We start from the raw sequence: 14,987 nt of genomic DNA, 5'->3' as shown, positions 1-14,987 counted from the left end.
AATCGGCCGTCAAAGCTCACTGCAGCCTCAAACTTCTGGGCTCAAGAGATCCTCCTATCTCAGCCTCCCAAATAGCTGGGAATACAGATGCATGTTACTGTGCCCAGCCAATTTTTTTTTTTGTTTCCGTAGAGGGGAGGTCTCACTTTGTTGACCAGGCTGGTCTCAAACTCCTGGCTTTAAGCAGTCCTCCTGCCTCGGCCTCCAAAAGTGCTTGAATCACAGGTGTGAGCCACTGCACCCAGCAGAGTAATTTTCAATTGTATTTCCATTAGTCTTTCCTTTAGTCTCTTATCCACAGCTCCATATCCACATAAGGAATTGACACCCCTTTGATCTTCTATGAATCTTCCAAAATGATTACTAACTAGTTTCAAATACCACCCAAGCATATATGATGATTAGGACTGTACACTGACATTTCTTCTTCCCTTTCAACAGCATGGCACAATATTGGCACAAAGAAACTAGCAGAGAGTAATGACAGGGACACACAGTTCATCACATGGGTTCCAATATCTAATGGGTTACATGAAATTAGTTCATCTATATGGATTAATTCCTTTCAAAGTGGTTTTAGTCAAGTTCCCCTCAAAACATACTGTGCAGAGATTCCATTGTTCTGATCATTCTTAATATACCCTCTGCTGTTTTGCCAAAAATAACAACTAATATTTACATGATGTTGACCATATGCTGCGCACTGTTTAAAGACCTTACATCTAGAAACTCATTTAATCCTCATGAAAACTCTGTAAGGAAAATACTGTAATTATCTCATTTTACAGATAGGGAATTGAGGAATAGTGATTAAGTAGTTTTCAGAATGTCACCAGTTATGAAGTGAAACCCAGTTGGTCTGACTCTATAAACAAAACTCTTAGCCCCTGCACTAGGGTTTTTCAACCTTGGCACTACTGACACTTTGGACCAGATAATTCTTTGTTGTGGAGGGCTGTCTTGTGTGTTGCAGGCTGACTAGCAACATCCCTGGCCTCCACTCAGTAGATGCCAGTAGCAACAATACCATACCACCTGCATTGTGACAATGAAAAATGTCTCCAGACACTGCTCAGTATCCCCTGGGAGGCATGTTATGACTACTACCCATTGAGATTCACTGTCCTATACCATATTGCTACTGCATTAAAACAGTAAAGAATAACTACGCTTACAGTTGTAGAAGGAAAGCTAAAATTCAAGGATTAATGTCATTAATCAAATGAATCCTCACTCACTGTAATTAATATTGACAGTAGACTGTGCTGTCTTTGCTCCCTCTTCTCTGGCCTTTTCCTAAATTGGAAAATTGCTCACCTAAGACCCTCAGTTGGCTCAGCTGGAGATTTGGCCCTTCCCTTTAAATCTATAACTGGAGCATTGAAAGAGGTGTGCGGCTTCTTAAGCAGTAACTGAGGCCGATCTCTAAAAAATGCAGCCTTGAAGGTGTGAGGAGAGAAAAGCACAAACAGAACTTCATTTTCTCTTAGAAAGGAAAGTTATTTTCCCTTTCCACCTTCAGCCGGCTATTGCTGCCTTGTTCCCTAAATAGTAGGTTAAAATGTTCTGCGGTTCATGGGACTGCAAAGGTTTATGTGCTTACATTGTGCCACTCAGGTTCTACCTGGATGCTGTGCACAGAAAAGCATTGAGAACACAACACTTTTCACAGCTTTTTGATGTTTTCTGGGGCTAAAAAAATTGGGTTGAAAATAAGGAAGACTTTTTCTTAGCTTTTCAAATCTCCATAACCAAGAGGATGCCTATGGTAATCTTGGAAACTGTTGCCAAAGGGAACATGCCTCGTGGGCAATGTCTAGTGAGTAGGTAGGAGACTGCACCTGATCAATAAACAATGGTCGAGTTGTTTTCATGGAGCATGTTTTCCATGAACCCAACCCAAGCAAATTAAACCATACATAAACCACCAGCCAGTGTGATATCTTTAAGAAATCAGACTATGCTCAATCAGAATAAAAACACCCAACTGGGTGTCATTAAGCTTTTGAAAGTCCTTATGCTGCTGGAATTTTTCCCTTGAGGTAATGGTTTTGTTTGATATTGTTGCAGTGTGCATTTTTGAGTATGTGGCATGTGCTGGGAGCTATTATTCTAGTTCTCCCCCCACTCACAACTTCTCTGGCAGATACTACAGTGAAAATTTCAGTGAAGTAGCAATCAAGGAATCTTCAGTTCCACTGCTCCTTCTGCTAACAACACGTTGTAACCTTGACTAAACTACTTAACTTCAATGAGAATCAGATTCCTCAACCATATAGTGAAAAGTTTGGATTGTTAAAAAAAAAAAAAAAAAACTGTAAGATTTCCTACAACTCTACAGTTCTATGATCCTTTAAATTTATTTTTTAGCTAACATGTATTGCACTCTTATTTGTTACATGCAATTCATTGTTCTAAATACTTTTCCATGTATTATTGCACTTACATTTCACAACTCTGTAAGGCAGTTACTATGCTCACCATGTTAAAAATGAGGAATAATTCTATAATGTAGTTCAATGTAGTATCGCCAAGGGGAAGTCTACCATTCAGGTGGAAGAATCATGCTAGAGAGTACACAGCATAAGGGCAGGTGCCACAGCCACTCACTGACCTCTCTCAGCACCTATCACAGGTCCTGGCACCTAATGGGAAGTCAATAAATACTGATTAGATATGTAAGTGAAAGAATAAAATTCAGTATCATTTTTATAAAAGGTATCAATAAAGATAGGCAGCTATGGTTTACAAGCTTAGAACTCACCCAAAAGTCCATATGCTGTGTTTCAAAAACATTGAGGCTTTAGTTCTCATATGAGTTTTGATGTTTCAAGATTACCCTTCATTTGCTTTTTAAAAATAAATGTATTCACATGGTGGAAGAATTTTAAAATAAAATTTTACTGTGGCTTCTCACTGATAATTCTGGAATACATGGGAATTTTAATTTTCGGTTCGCATATAATCAGGGAGTTACATTTTAAGAAACTGTGTTTAACTGCAATCTTATTTTAGAAATGTTTCACAAAAAGATAAAAAACTCGGGGCAGCTATCTCGGGAAGTCATGGCTTTGTCAGATGAAATAATTATGTTTTTCGATAATTTGGCAGAACATAGAAAGGGAACATGTGCTCTAGATGAGGAAAAAATTCGAGTGCATGTAATAGCTTATTTAACATCAAATAAAAATGCTATTCTATCATTGCTTGGTATGCCCGAAATTATTTCCTAAAAGCCAAAAAAAAAAAAAAAAAAAAAAAAAATAAAAAGTTTATCAATAAAAAGATTGTGATAACTCAACAATGTGAATAATTTGCTCTTGTTGTTTTTCTTAGTATTAATTTTTTTGCTGTATTTCTATTTGATAGTAATAACACACCAGAAAGTGTTGCAGGGTCTATGTCAAGGCCAAGATTGACCACTACAGAAGGAGCATTCAAAAATAGCAGGGAGGCCTGGTGCAGGTGGCTCACGCACTGTAATCCCCAGAATTTGGGAGGTGGAGGCGGGCAGATCCACAAGGCCAGCCTGGCCAACCATGACGAAACCCCCTGTCTTACCAAAAATACAAAAAAATTAGTGGGCATGTGGGGATGCACCTTGTAGTCCAGTACTCAGGAGGAAGAGGCAGGGGAATTGCTTGAACCAGGAGGCAGATGTTTTGCATGTGAGCCAGAGATTCACGGCACTACACTGTAGCCTGGGGCACCAGAGCAAGACTGCATCTCAAAAAAAAAAAAAAAAAAGAAAGAAAGAAATAAAACTAGGCCAGACGTGGTGCCTTATGCCTTGTAATCTAGCCACTTTGGTAGGTGGGAGGCTGGTGGATCACCTGAGGTCAGAGTTTTGAGACTAGCCTGGCCAACATGGCGGGAAACCCCATCTTACTAAAAATACAAAAATTAGCCGGGCATGTGGGCAGGTGCCTGTAATCCCAGCTACTTGGGAGGCTGAGGCAGGAGAATCACTGAACCTGGGAGGTGGAGGTTGCAATGAGCTTGAGACTGTACCATTGCACTCCAACCTGGGCGGGACAAGGGAGTGAAACTCCACCTCAGAAAAAAAAAAAAAAATAGCCGGGCGTGGTGGCTCAAGCTTAATCCCAGCACTTTTGGGAGGCCGAGATGGGCGTATCACGAGGGGTCAGGAGATCGAGGACCATCCTGGGCTAACACGGTGAAACCCCGTCTCTGTACTAAAATGCAAAAAAATTAGCCGGGCGTGGCGGCGAAGCGCTTGTAGTCCCAGTACTTGGAGGCTGAGGCAGGAGAATGGTGGTGAACCCGGGAGGCGGAGCTTTGCGGAGCTTGGCAGTTGAGCCGGGATCGCGCCACTGCGACTCCAACCTGGGCGGACTAGCGAGACTCCGTCTCAAAAAAAAAAAACAAAAAAAAAAAAAAAAAATAGTGGGAAGAGTAGTGGAATGAATAATAGCCAGGCCTTATTTCTAAGAATCCATTTTAAAAATATATTTTAAAAAAAGATCAACCCAAAGTGATTCTGTATTGCCAGATCTTGTAAACTTTATGTGTCATCAAAACAACGAGGTCTCCTGCATTCCAAAATGTGAATTTCTAATCTATAAATTTTTATGTTGACATGTATTTGTCTGTCACTTATGTGGCATGTAGAAAAGTAACGAAGATACTCACTGGACCCAGTTGCTTCAGAGCAAAGCTTTCATTCCCTTTAGTTTGGATGATAACCATAGATTCTGTAACCCAATGATCAAAGATATAAAAGAAATTGAGATTCAAAACTGACAACATTGACCTTTGGGATAAAATTCTCTAGCTACTGTATTCTTTCACAGAATGTTTAACCTTTTTTGGTTGACTCTCCAAAGATTCCACCCTCAGTAAAGCAATTTTCCATAGCTAGAATTAACACTTACATGTGTTTTACAAAACCCTAAATTAGATTTTCCACATAGAATATGTTCAGTAAAGGATTTGGACTAATAAGGATTTGGTTTTGGTCCACAGAAGACATGAAAATGACTATTTTCTACTAGCTCATTTATTCAATCATCTTTTCCTTCCACAAATATTTATTGACTGCCTTCTATACTCCAGGCACTGTGCTAGGCATTGTGGGTGCAGCAATGAACAAAACACAGTCCTTAGTCTTGACCTAACAGAAAAGATAAATAAGGACAGACCCAATTACAATACTTAGTATATATGTTGTATGATCTGTGCTGACACCTCACCCAGTCTCCAGCAGCCCAAGATTTCCCACAGGAAATGCCATCCATGCTGAAATGTGAAGGACCAGTAGAAGCAATCCCAGGGGAAACGGCAGCTGGGGAGTAGGTGAGACCCAGGTCGAAAGTTGTTTCAGATAGAGAAAATGAGATTGGCAGATAGATGGAGCATGGGGCATTCCAGAAACACAAGCTGTCTCTCACTACAGGGCAAGTAGATTTTTGCTCCCACTGCTGTATCCTATTTACAACCTCTTTTGACATAGATAGGATAGTTAAGACAGTATCTGTGAGCTTTTACCATATTTGGACGCAATTCGTTTTTCAGCTCTCAAATTGGGTGACAATACTATTTCCTTTTACATTTCTTCTCCCTCATGCCATGTTCTGCCCCTCCCAGTGACCTCTGCAGTCTGGCTCCTTTGCAATCTCCAGCTGCCTTCTGACTACGTCATTATCACCATTGAAGGGCTAATGAGACTGGACAGGAGGGCTGATGCCTACCATGCCGGTGCTTAAGTTCGACTCCCAGCTGCCTACATTTCTCTGGCTCACAGAATTCCACTGTTCTCCTTTCAGGAAGAAAAGGATTACAAGATTAGCTTCATGATACCATTTCCAGCCTACCATATATAGTAAGAGGAAGCAATTAAATGTGACTTCTATGACAACCTTTCAATCTTCAGCCATACTCCCCACTAGGATATCTGTCTGGAGGGAGGCAGCAGGGGTTTCAACTATGTAGGTGAGGTCAAGGAGTGTATAATTACAGCCAAGTGCTACAGAGTCTAACATTTCTTTTCGCCTCCTGCCACAAACAGCAACCAGTGTGTGAATAAGGCACAAAACAGTTGTTCAAGTTAGAAAGCCAACATTGTGGGGAATCTGAAAGTCTAGCCTCCATAGGTAGTGCAAAAGAGAGTCCTTTAAGTAAATAGACTCAAACAGCTTTAGGAAACACTGTTAACCATGCCCAGCTAGCCTGGATTTCAGCTGCAATGGAGAAAAGAAATACATTTGTCAGAATCCTACCTTTTTTTTTTTCTCAAGACTCAGCCACTCCAAAAAGCCTTCCCAAAAGCATGCAGTCAGAATGGTCGTCAGAACAATAAATCACAGAGATTTCTGGGGTATAAGAAGAAAAACAAATGCTTTTCAAACCATTACGTTCTCAAGGAAGATGGATAGACCTTCTAGAGGAAAACTCAAGATCTCCACTGCTGTTCTGAGCTCATAAATGGACAAAGAGTATTTTATTTAGGTGAACATTTTGAGATTTGGCTTGGCTTATTTACAGTGGAGTTTAAGGGAGTTGATTGGTTGTGCTTCATAAAGAGAGGAGAATTTGGCATCCCTGGGAACTCTAAAGTACAGAAGGAGGACTGGGTCTAGGAGTCGAGGCAAAATCTCCAGCTTCAGGAAACCATTACAGCTGTGGAGAAGCTTTGGCCCAGGCTTTAGGGTTCTTGTATCTCTCTCTTAAGAGATGTCTGTTGACCTTGGAAAAGAAATGAGGCATGAACCTGGGACAAGAGCCCATTAGCCCCGCATGGTTCTAGCTGGTGCAGCACAGAGCCCTGGGAAACTAGGAGTTAGAAAGGACTCAGATGAAAAGATAGAGGGGGAAGGGAAAGGAGAAGGCAGCAAAATGGTGAATGGTGCTGTAGAGAGTGGCTTGACAGCAGGGGAAACAATTGCTCTGAGGCAGGATGGCCCAAAGAACTTCTAGAAGCAGGAGAGCTAATATTCAGTTTTAAATAGCTTGCTTTTTTGCAACATAAACTCCTCCTTAAAGCATCAGTGAAATCTGCTGCACATACAAGGGCTTTGAGTGAATGACTGTTTCTGGGAAACCAAGAAAAGTGACTCAGGTCCAGGTCTGCATTCACTTGAAACAAAACAAGAATGATAGGAGAGGGGAAAAAAAAAAAAAAATAACGTGAGCAGGACCCACAAAACAGAGATAAGACCATGACAAATAAACCCTCCAGAAATGTGCATAATACTGTGTCATGAGTCTGAATTTTCTCAATTCTAGAATAGGGTATGGAGAAGGTAATCTTATCTAGACCTCAGGGGCAGGTGACCCAGCTAGCTTTCACTCAAGTGATATATAATCATTCTGCTGTGGCTTATGTCATGTGATTTGAAGGATGCAACAAGAATTTCCTAAACAAAATGTAGAATATTTCCTCTTGGCTTGTGCCAGAGCCTGAAATCAATACCATCATCATTCTTTCAGGGTGAAGCGTGAAAATCTTCCCTTAAAATGCAATCATACTCTGACACCCATTAGGATCACTACTATCAAAAAAAAAAAAAAAAAAAAAAAAAAAAAAAAAAAACTCAGAAAACAAGTGTTGGCAGGGATGTAAAGAAGTGAGAACTTTTGTGCACTGTTTACTGGGTTGTAAAATGGTACAGCCACTATGGAAAATTGTGGCTGTTCTTTAAAAAATTACAAATAGAACTATCATGTGGTCCAGAAATCCCATTTCTGGGTATATTTCCAAAATAATTGAAAGCAGGATCTCAAAAAGATATGTGAACACTCATGTTCTTAGCAGCACTATTCCCAAGAGCAAAGAGGTAGGAACAACCCAAATGTCCATTAAAAGATGAATGAATAAACAGAATGTGCTATGTACATGCAATGGAATACCATGCTCCCTTAAGGAGGAAGGACATCTTGTTACGGGCTAAGACAGAAATGAACCTTGAGGACAGTATGCTAAGTAAAATAGGCCAGTCACAAAAGGACAATAACTGTATGATTCCACTTATATGAGGTATCTAAAGTAGTCAAATTTATAGATATGAAAAAGTAGAATGGTGGTTACCAGGGCTTGGGAGGAGGGGGAAGTAAGGAATCATTTAATAATTACAGAGGTTCAGTTCTGCAAGATGAAAACATTCCAGGGATCCGTTTCATACCATTGTAGATATACTGAACACTATTGAACTGTCCACTTAAAAATGGTTAAGATGGTAAATTGTATATGTTTTTTAACCACTATAAAAATGCAGCCATCTTCTGTATAACAGGTCATCTTAAACCATCCTTCTTTACACTTTGTTATGAATTCATTTATCAGATTAGCTTCATTCTCTGAAGGACAGATGTGTCAGGTTTTTTTTTTTTTTTTTTTTGAGATGGAGTCTCGCTCTGTTGCCCAGGCTGGAGTGCAGTGGCCGGATCTCAGCTCACTGCAAGCTCCGCCTCCCGGGTTTACGCCATTCTCCTGCCTCAGCCTCCCAAGTAGCTGGGACTATAGGCGCCCGCCACCTCGCCCGGCTAGTTTTTTGTATTTTTTAGTAGAGAGGGGTTTCACTGTGTTGGCCAGGATGGTCTCGATCTCCTGACCTCATGATCCGCCCGTCTCGGCCTCCCAAAGTGCTGGGATTACAGGCTTGAGCCACCGTGCCCAGCCATGTGTCAGTTTTTATAAAGAGGAGAGTCAAAAGGGTGTTAGGAAACGGAGGCTCAGGGCATCATAGAAATCTCTGGGCATCTGGGAAGACGACCAGGCACAGAAGCTAGGTAGCTAATGCAGAGGGGAGCGGGGGCTGCAGAACCATGAAAGAGAGAGGGGCAACACAAAGACATGAGAAAATGCACAAAAAATACATTTTTTTCTCATATTTTCCCTGAAGCTGCTATCCTTGGGTGACCTCAAGAACTTAGAGGCAGTGAAAAGTTGCCTTTGCAAAGGCTGCCCTGAGAGACACTCAGAATAACATGGTTTGAAGGGCCCTTCTGGCAAGCACATCACAGCTGGGTTTCCAGGACCACAAAGGCAGACTGAAACTTTCTCCATTAGCTGTGAGTGTGCCCTGCTGAACCTTGTGGGCCCAGATGGTGCTTATTTTTAGGCACCTTCCTCTTTCCATGACTAACTGGGAATTGTAAAGTACGGAGCTGGGTCTAAGAGCCAAGGCAAAGTCTCTATTTTCAGGAAAGCATTACAGCTGGGGAGAAGCTTTGGGTCAGCAGTCTCCTGGGTTCCTGCCCCTCTGTTAAAGGGAGAGACATCTGTTCACCGTAAGCACAAATGGGGGCATGGACTTGGGGCTGAGGAAGCCCTGAGAACATATCAGCCTCAAATGACTACAGCTGGTGGAAAAGGAGCCCCAGCGAAGAGCTGCTGCTTGACTGTTACCCCTATGCTGCCCCTGACAAGATGATTCTGCACTGATGGGCTTTCAGGACTTAGTCTGGGCCTGCCTGGGCCACTCATCCACCCATGGGCAGGACTCCAGGCCTCCAACTTTCATCTGGCTCTTTGCTCCAGGCCTTGCCCACACTGCATCAAGGCCAGCCTAGCACGAAGCTCTCATGTCCTCAGAAGGCACCTGGCAGAGAAGCTCAGTGTGGGCAGAAAAGAAGTACAAGCTTTTCTGAGAGTTCACTGAGTAAATACAGTGACACACATATAGACTACGAACCTTAGTCCATTCACTTGCGTATGTAAAAAACTGTGCGTTACCTATTCTTCTCGTTCTTGAAATCAATGTAATTCTGACTCCAAGCTCCATTCTCACTGGACCTGGAAGAAGTTAAACCTATGCTTTCTTGCATTTCCTCCTGCAAATATGTAAAGGTCCTGGGGTCTTACTAGCTTCAAGATGGGTAATTCCCTCAAGGTGTCAGTGTGGGTCCACACTGGCTGTGGCTGAGACACCCATTACCTCAGGTTGTGCTGTTTCTTTGCCAAGGTTAGACATCTCAGATGAAACACGGGAACACAAATGGGAGAACCCAAGTCTCCTACAGGTGCCCTTCCTGTCAACACTTCCCCCCTGAGGCCTTGTCACAACCTGAGTTAGGGTACAAATTCTGAGGGCAAGACCTCTCTCTCCCTCCCAGTCACCAGAAATCTCTCCTTCCAGCCTTATTGTTTCACAGATGGCCTTTTCCACTCCAGCTCGCTCCAGGACACACGTCAACCATTTAGGATCTTAGAACACAGTCTTGACTTTCATTAAAGCTTTTTGTGCTTTCAACCCTGATAAATTCCCAAGATAAACAATCACAAAGCTTGGCCAACATTAGGGGTTAGGATCTCCATTTGAAATAAAGCATAGGTAGCCTAAGTGATGTGTACCATGTGTTGGAGGCAAAACCTAGACAAAGAAGCCAGGTGTGCTGATTGTAGGTAAATGTCCTGTCCAGGATGCCAACAAATTGCAAGTCAGAGAGCATGCAGCAAATACTGGTTTTGGAACCAGCAGGCAAGAAACTGAAGGCTCACTTGTGTTTTATTATCAACACTGGGGAAGCTGAATAAAACCAGCTAGTGGTGGGCAGGGAGCCAGCATTGGCTTGATTAGATCTTCACTCCGTGGTTACCAGCCAGTGCCATCCAGGGAGAGCCTGAATCTGGAGGAGGAGAGGCTGTGCTGCCAGTGCAGCCAGCACCTGTGTTTGACTATTTCTACTGCTTATTTCAAGCAAACAGGCAGTGACGCAAGAAAGGCAGGAAAGAGGACTCTCTGAGCCTGGCATCTGGTAAGGCCATGTTTTACTGAGCATGCACATTGCTTGTCTTCCATCTTGAGGATAAACCACTTGGCCCTCAGTCAGAAGCTCTCCTAACTAGAAAATGTCTTATTTTGGAAACAAATGCTAAGTAATGGGTTGACTTCCTGGTGTTTATCTTTCTGAAGTCAGCTTCGTATATCTGGGGGCTGGAAGCGATTAGGGGAAGGACTGTTGGAAGCTACATCAGGAAGGTGGTCCTGTTTTCTGAGATGTCCTCTAACTTTTTTGCAGAGCATCTCACTTCCCTCGGGACACCCCCACCTTCTCGTTCCTAGCATCACCAGGCCGCCTTGCTCCCTTTCTCAGGATGCCACCCAGACCTGGACTTTCCGGGCACTGTCTCAAGGACAAAAATGATACTGCCTTCTTCATCCTCATCAAAATTGCCATTTTCTGGATGTCATGCTGTATAGAATCAGGTGGCGGTGGTGAATGGGCCCACATAAATAATTCATTCTAAAACACGAGCCCTGCCAATATTGTTATATAAAAGAAACTTTCCAATGGAGTATAAACTTTATCACGAACTTGAGAATTTGTATCAGCTTTGTTCACTACCGTGATGTGATAGAAAATTATCTCATTAAACCCAACAAAACAGGCCAGTAATAATAATATGGTTAAAAATGAGCCTCAAGAGAAATATTTAGTAACATTTGCCAAGTTTGGAATGTAATACATTATTTTGCTATTGCTGAAATCCTCAGCAATAATAACAATGTTGAAAAAGTACTTTCTCAGAAGGGATGGTAATTTCATAAGTTTAACCCTAATGTATTTGTATACAGAAAATGAATAATACATTGAGCTCCAAAAGCAATAAGGCCCATGGGGCAAAAAGGATAGTACTAGGGGAAAGTCAGGTCATTACTAGACAAGAGGCCTGAGACAAAATAAACGTGGTCTTGTGCAGAATTTTTTAAACTTCATGTAATGAGTGTTGTGGAACCAATTCCATGAGTTTTAACCAAACTTTTCTTTCTAATGGTATGAAATGGAATGTACTATACCACGGATAGCAAGGTCAGTATACACATGTATAAAATATATATGAGTTTGAATAATATAAAATGTAACTATGACTGAGGATCGTGGTTTAAAATGTTTGAAAGCAATAAGTTCAAGGTGCTGGTTTTAAACTATTTTAAGCTCAGAATTTTATGTGGAAGCTTAATATGTAAAATAGATCAAAACAAATCTGCCATCACTGCAGGCACTGGTGAAGGGGGCGGGATTTGGCCCTGTCAGCTCACTACAATCCACCTTCCTGGGAGCAACAGAATTTTGAAAACCACTGGTTCAGAAATTACACTGCTCCAGAAATTACACTGCTCCAGAAATTACACTGCTTCAGAAATGACACTCTGTCAGTTCCCCTAGTATAAGCATCAAATTGATTCTTACTATTGAGGTTTGAGAGACCCAATAATACCACCACCTATCCCACCGAAATTCTGAATTGAGAGAGACAATGGTGTCAAACAGATGAGGGTCAAGTATCAACAAAATACTAATAAAAGCTATGTTGGGAACTGTACTTAAGTGCAGGGTATCAGTGGATTTCCTAATTTAAACGGCAGAATTAGATAGACCTATGCAGTCATGGCAGCACTGGAAACCTGGAAGGCCCCAACCCTGACTCCCACTCAGAGGCAGAGACTCAGCAGACAAGCCCATCCCAAAAGCAAAGGGATGGGAAAGGCTAAGCTAGACATGCCTATTCAGAGAAGCCAGGAGTGCTATATTAATTGACACCTCTCCACAAAGAAATAGGAAGCAGGTGGAAAAGAGGCTCCTCTCCATGACACTTAGCAAAATGAAATATGCTTTTTCTTCATAGCACTTACTGCAATTAGAATGAATGACTGCCTGCCTTAATAGACTATAGACTCTTTGAAGGTAGAGGCTATATCTATTCTATATACTGTTATGTTGCTAGCGTCTAGCACACATCACATGCTCAACAAATATGTGCTGCATGAATAAGACTAATGTAAAAATAGTGTCAATATAATAGAACACCTAAACCCCACTTTCAATACCAAGGTATTTGAGAATTGAATCATATTTATTCAATGTCAAGCAAAACTGAGGCAGGCCTACTCTTGAGAGTATTTGAAAGATTGTATTTGCTCACCTTGGTGAACAAAGAAAAAAATTAGTCCCGGCAGGGCATGGTGGCACATGCCTGTATTCCCAGCATTTTGGAAGGCCAAGGCAGGTGGATCACCTGAGGTCAGGAGTTCAAGACCAGCCTGGCCAACGTCGTGTAACCCCGTCTCTACTAAAAATACAAAAAAAAAAAAAAAAAAAAAAAAAATTAGCTGGGCATGGTGGTGCATGCCTGTAGTCCCAGCTACTCAGGAGGCTGAAGCAGGAAAATCACTTGAACCCCAGCTGGGGTTGCAGTGAGTCAAGATTATGTCACTGCACTCCAGCCTGGTGACAGAGTGAGACTCTGTCTTAAAAAAAAAAAAACTAGTCCTACTCATGGAAAAGAAGCTGTGAAAAAGTAGGAAATCTGCCCCCATGAGAAAGAACAACCAGAGCAAAGCTTCCCTCTTCTGGAAAGTCTGTCAGGTTCCTACAGTTTCCTGGAAGAAAGGCCTTTCTCTCATGTGGTCTCAAACTCTTCTCTGTGAGTAAAGTATAAGTCACTTTCATCTTCTGTGAGAAAACAACTTTGACTTATCAAGCCTACCTTTTTACGTGGCTTTTGCCTACCAAATCTACAAGGTGATGAAGTTGTTATAATCAACAAATCCAAGAGAAGTAGCTATTTAAACCATAAGAATTGTAGCCATGTTTCCTCGTGCCATAAGTCCATGCTCTTAGGGGGCATTAGGTCTCCAGCCACTAAAGAGTCTCATTAACAACAGCAGCATGTGAGGTCAAGTGGGAATGTACAGAGACACTAAGAACAGCCCTCAGCCAAAAATCTCTCCTTTATTCATCCCATATTATAGACTCCACGGGGGGAAGGCTATGAAAACTCCTATTTAGATTTAAATATATTTTGAGAAGGCAAGCCTCTTTGACCTTTATGTCACACCCCTTATGGACTTACAGCCCATCAATAAGGGTTATTGATAATTTAAACAGAAATTACTTATACCCTCTCTACAAAAAAGAGCAACATTTTATTTATTTATTATTTATTTATTGATTGATATTATTATTTGAGACAGAGTTTCACTCTTATTGTCCAGGCTGGAGTACAATGGTGCGATCTTGGCTCACCGTAAACTCCACCTCCTGGGTTCAAGCAATTCTTCTGCCTCAGCCTTCCAAGTAGCTGGGATTACAGGCATGCGCCACCACGCCCAACTAATTTTGTATTTTTAGTAGAGATGGGGTTTCCCCATGTTGATCAGGCTAATCTCGAACTCCCGACCTCAGGTGATCCGCCCGCCTCGGCCTCCCAAAGTGCTGGGATTACAGGTGTGAGCCGCTGTACCCAGCCAAAAAAACCCAACATTTTAATAATGAAAAAAACAAATTATTTGTTTTTTCTCCAACTTTTAAGTTCCAGGGGACATGGGCAGGATGTCAAGGTTTGCTACATAGGTAAACGTATGCCATGGTGGTTTGCTGCACAGATCAACCCATCACCTAGGTATTAAGCCCAACATCCATTAGCTATTCTTCCTGATGTTCTCCCTCACCCTACCCCTACAACAGGCCCCAATGTGTGTTGTTCTCTCCATCGTGTCCATGTGTTCTCATCATTCAGCTCCCACTTATAAGTGTTCTGTTCCTGCATTAGTTTGCTGACAATAATGGCTTCCAGCTCCATCCATGTCTCTGCAAAGGGCATGATCTCAATCTTTTTTATGGCTACATAGTATTCTATGGTGTATATGTACCACATTTTCTTTATCAATTCTATCATTGATGGGCATTTGGGTTGATCCCATGTCTTTGCTATTGTGAATAGTGCTTCAATGAACATATGCATGCATGTATCTTTGTAATAGAATGATTTATACTCCATTGGGTATATATCCAGTAATGGGATTGGAGGGTCAAATGATATTTCTAGTTCTAGGTCTTTGAGGAATCATCACTCTGTCTTCCCCAATGGTTGAACTAATTACATTTCCACCAACAGTGTAGAAGCACTTCTTTTCCTCCACAACCTTGCCAGCGTCTCTTGTTTTTTTGACTTTTTAATAATTGCCATTCTGACTGGTGTGAGATGGTATCTCATTATGGTTTTGATTTTCATTTCCCTAATG

At 41.7% G+C, this 14,987-nt stretch overlaps 1 long non-coding RNA gene across 1 annotated transcript; it reads right to left on the bottom strand.

The window, feature by feature from the left end:
* Nucleotides 1–2,502: 2,502 nt before the first annotated feature.
* Nucleotides 2,503–5,783, bottom strand: LOC108529942 (uncharacterized). The gene is made up of 3 exons (XR_001885724.1): nucleotides 5,712–5,783; nucleotides 4,654–4,715; nucleotides 2,503–2,645 (listed from the first exon to the last, which is right to left on the bottom strand). It is a non-coding gene; the product is annotated as an uncharacterized LOC108529942 (long non-coding RNA).
* Between the last annotated feature and the right edge of the window lie 9,204 nt (nucleotides 5,784–14,987).

This window comes from Rhinopithecus bieti, unplaced genomic scaffold (assembly GCF_001698545.2).
Source record: "Rhinopithecus bieti isolate Rb0 unplaced genomic scaffold, ASM169854v2 scaffold_5476, whole genome shotgun sequence".
NCBI classification, from domain to species: domain Eukaryota; kingdom Metazoa; phylum Chordata; class Mammalia; order Primates; family Cercopithecidae; genus Rhinopithecus; species Rhinopithecus bieti.
Note: the sequence above shows the minus strand (reverse complement) of the source record. Positions and strands in the feature narration are given on the sequence as shown.